Below are 5,218 nucleotides of genomic sequence, written 5' to 3'. Positions count from 1 at the left end.
GAATGCTAGCGGGTTAGAATAGGCGACGACTGGATAGGCGATGAGTGAGTGGTTTCTGTTCATTGAACCGAAAATTAGGACCCTTGCACCACAGTGCTAATATGCCAACATTAGGTGCTTGACGGAATTAATTGCAGTTCCCCTAGTTGTCTCCTGAGATTATACAGGGTGTTTGGTTCATGGATGCGGATACTTGCTTCTACGGCATGGTCGAATTTTCAACCTAAACCAAGTTAAGTAGAATTTACTGTTTTGAGGAGTTTCTACACTAAAATCGATTTATCTCATGATTGTGATCACGAAAAGCTTCGCTTCTGATTTCATGCGAAAGCTGAGTAAATTTCACGATAAAAAATGATTTTTGATTTTTTTTAAACTTTAGTTAAGTTTGCCTACAGAGCCTTTACATTTTTTTCTTGCCCTAGTGTTGTTAGTTTTTTGCATTTATTTTGCGTAAATGGCAGGTAAATGGTTGGTTTTATGTATCAAATCGATACTCCTAGATCCCCTCTACAAATCTCTCTAAATAACCATTCCCCGATTTCTTTTCCTAAAGCCGCTATTTTAATTTTATTGGTGAAAAAAATCGAAGCCAGAAAACCAGACATGGTAGGGGGAGAGGGGGTAATATGCACCCCCTAAGGGAAAACTGTGATTTCTCGAACATTACAGCATTACTGTGGAAGAATTTTGTTCGATGTTCTAAAACAACTATTATTCTTCGTCATCCATGTGAAAAAAGTCTTAAAAAACCTCAAAATTGTTCGAAAATATCAAATTTCTAAAACAATTTTTGATTCATTTCAAACAACCATGCGGGGCAATATGCACCGCAACATTGGGGCAAAATGCACTACAACAACGGGGCAAAATGCACCACAACAAGGGGCAAAATGCACCGGGTAAAAGCAGTTTCCACTAGTCACCACTAGATGACACCGCTGTTTTTACAAAGAAGCTTCACAGCGGTGCGTTTTGCCCCGACCACGCTTTTTGCAGAAAATTTAATTAAAAATGCATTTTTTGATGTTTTTGGACTCATCTATCTACAGAATAATGAAGATTATGGCAAAAACTATATACCTCAACACTTGCAATATCAATAAAGGCTTTTTATATTGTCCAAAAATCATAATGAAAGTTCGATGAAAATTAGATGAAAACACAACATTTTAAAGTTTTGCAAATAACTTGAGCTGTTTTTATACTGCGATGCTCAAATTTTTCCAGCATGGTTTAGCAATGTTAAGCTTCCAATTTCTTTGATTTTTTCCCCGGAAAATTCTTCCAAATACCGAGAAAAGCAGGGGGTGCATCAAACCGACGCCTGTCAGAGCATCGCGCAAAGCATACTTGATCGACGCGCGCGCTGCCGCATGTTTGCTGGAAGGAGGGTGACAGTAAGAAAACAAACCACGTGTGCCCATTGCATTGTGGTTAAAAGTTCGTTTCAGAATTGTTACAATACCGGAGGTATTTTGTCTCGCGTCCTTTTTGCAAACGGTAAAAACAAAAGTTAAGGGACGGCTATTTAAGGGAAAGAAGGTGCTAGTTTTTAAAATGAGTGAAAATGCAATAAGTGCATAGGGTCTCGTTGAAGGATTTCCACTGTTGTTCAGTGTGCGGATCGTTTGACACACACAGGCGGTACAACAGTAAATAATTGAGCTGATTAAATCAAACATTTAAAACAAGCCCATTGACAATGCAAGTAAAAGTTTAGTTAGCAGGAAGTAGATACTTAGTTTTTTTAGAGTTCTACTTTTTTTACATTACAAAAAGGATAAGTTGAATTGTTTAAATCCAAGATGTATCTAAGTTATTTCTTGCGTACATAGGACAATAGCATACATTTCCATCAAGCAAATGTTGGCATATCAACAACCTTTTGTATAATTAAAACTTTTGAAAAGCATTTTTGATTGAATGGCTCAATCAAGACCTAATTCGGAATGTGATCATAATTTGATAAAAATGTAAAATCAACCAATTTAATAGAAATAGTTTCTTACCTCTGTGCTTTAATCATAACATGTTGAAAATCGTTTTATGATAGATTTTTGTTTATTAACGTGAATTGATATTTTTCAATAACTTTCAAACATTGCAATTGGTTTTAAAGTAAATAATAAAATGCACGCTTACAATAACAAAACTTCTTAAGAAAACTTTAAAACTTTTGCATGAATAAACACAGATTTAGTCATTCAAGGAAGTGCTTACTTATTTTATTTATTTGAGAAAGTGTTTATTTATTTGATTTATTTATGATAAACTACTATGTTATGCATGAATGCTTATCGAATTAAAAATTCTTTCCCTGGAATCTTTTGCCATCCAAAAAATGGATTTGAAATGTTTTTGGTAAATAAAAATAATTCTTTCTCGGTTTCCTTGTACGGGAACTCCATTGAAGAATATCGGGGCAGACATTCACAAAAAAAACAACTACCGTCATCAGGGGTGACATCCCGAGCATGAGTAAATAACAAAGGAAATGCCTAATTATACCTTTCTCTGTTATCAATACCAAATTTTGGTATTCCTAGAAATTTTTCTTAGGATCTTGCTAGTGCCCATTTTGGTATCATACCAACTTAAGGTATCTTTGATAATGCAAAATTGCAGAATTTGTCAATGAGCGAACACCACATTTTGTTATTATTTTGGTATTAACGTATTTTATCAATATCTTCTGAAACTATAGGAAAATGTTGACCAATTTTGACGTGGTCATTAATTTTGCGCTAAAAAGAAGTCTCCAAGCGAATACCGAAAAAACTGATCATTTCAAACATGATTTTAAAGATTTTTGAAATACTCCCTAAAGAAATTACTTATAATTTTGAAAAAAAAAAATAAGTCAAATACCACATTTTGGTATGTATGTTAATACAGAATTTTATCAATTTCTTCTGAAACTATGAAAATTTTTTGATCAATTTTGACAAAGTCAAAAAAGTGCGCTAAAATGACTTGAATTCCAAATTTAACAAAAATGGAATCATTGAAATGTCTCTAAGTCGGGATAAAAAAATACTTTGATAGCACGGGACCCGTGAATTTATTTTTTGTTCTTTTAAAAAATGTAAAATTTCAAATTCGAGCATTGTCATGCACACGGGATATGTCTTACGAGTCTTCCCCCCTAATTGCAGCTAATTCGGTCAATCACATCTCGAGATATCATGGCACCCGTAAATCAACTCGGTGTTCAAAGAAAAACGCTCGCAAAGTTTGACAGTTCGCTTTGCGCATGGCTAAATTTTCCACTAAGGAAATTTGTATAATCGTTGCGATTTCACTTAGGTGACATAACCAAATACTTGATTAACAATTCAATTGATAGTTTCATTGATTTTTTTTTTGGTGAACCTGAATCCTGAAAATAAAAGAAACTGTCTTTTAATTTACATTTATTTTTCAATCATAGTAGTTGTAGTAAGTGAAAAAACGGAAATTATATCACAATGCACCACATGCAACAGCAAAATCTACCCACCTGATGATTCCATGTTCTTCTTAGTGATATTCTTCACCACATCGAATACATTTGTCATTGATGAACGGCTTATCCTTGAAGCTCATGAAGCTTCTGAAAAATAAATGTTATTAAAACTAAACTGAATTCAAGTTCATGAAAAATGTACCTCAGATTCGTGATACCTAAAATGATTAAATGATTAAATGATTAAATGATTAAATGATTAAATGATTAAATGATTAAATGATTAAATGATTAAATGATTAAATGATTAAATGATTAAATGATTAAATGATTAAATGATTAAATGATTAAATGATTAAATGATTAAATGATTAAATGATTAAATGATTAAATGATTAAATGATTAAATGATTAAATGATTAAATGATTAAATGATTAAATGATTAAATGATTAAATGATTAAATGATTACATGATTAAATGATTAAATGATTAAATGATTAAATGATTAAATGACTAAATGATTAAATGATTAAATGATTAAATGATTAAATGATTAAATGATTAAATGATTAAATGATTAAATGATTAAATGATTAAATGATTAAATGATTAAATGATTAAATGATTAAATGATTAAATCATTAAATGATTAAATGATTAAATGATTAAATGATTAAATGATTAAATGATTAAATGATTAAATGATTAAATGATTAAATGATTAAATGATTAAATGATTAAATGATTAAATGATTAAATGATTAAATGATTAAATGATTAAATGATTAAATGATTAAATGATTAAATGATTAAATGATTAAATGATTAAATGATTAAATGATTAAATGATTAAATGATTAAATGATTAAATGATTAAATGATTAAATGATTAAATGATTAAATGATTAAATGATTAAATGATTAAATGATTAAATGATTAAATGATTAAATGATTGAATGATTGAATGATTAAATGATTAAATGATTAAATCATTAAATGATTAAGTGATAAAATGATTAAATGATTAAATGTTTAAATGATTAAATGATTGAATGATTTAATGATTAAATGATTAAATGATTAAATGATTAAATGATTAAATGATTAAATGATTAAATGATTAAATGATTAAATGATTAAATGATTAAATGATTAAATGATGAAATGATTAAATGATTAAATGATTAAATGATTAAATGATTAAATGATTAAATGATTAAATGATTAAATGATTAAATGATTAAATGATTAAATGATTAAATGATTAAATGATTAAATGATTAAATGATTAAATGATTAAATGATTAAATGATTAAATGATTAAATGATTAAATGATTAAATGATTAAATGATTAAATGATTAAATGATTAAATGATTAAATGATTAAATGATTAAATGATTAAATGATTAAATGATTAAGTGATAAAATTATTAAATGATTAAATGTTTAAATGATTAAATGATTAAATCAATGAATCAATAAATGAATAAATGATTAAATGATTAAATGATTGAGCTGAGGAGCGGCCGTGGCTGACTGGTTACGGTGTTCGCTTTGTAAGCGAATGGTTCTGGGTTCGATTCCCATCTGCTCCCAACGAGAAAATTAAGAACATAGAAATTTGAAATGATAATATGAACGAAAAATCAAAGTCGCTCGGGGCGGGGTTCGATCCCTCGTCCTTTGGATTGATAAGCAAAAATGCCTAACCACTAGGCCATGACGACTTGGTGAGCGTGGACTGGAATTAGGAATACTGTTACAG

Source organism: Culex pipiens, chromosome 1 (assembly GCF_016801865.2).
Source record: "Culex pipiens pallens isolate TS chromosome 1, TS_CPP_V2, whole genome shotgun sequence".
Lineage (NCBI taxonomy): Eukaryota > Metazoa > Arthropoda > Insecta > Diptera > Culicidae > Culex > Culex pipiens.
Note: the sequence above shows the minus strand (reverse complement) of the source record.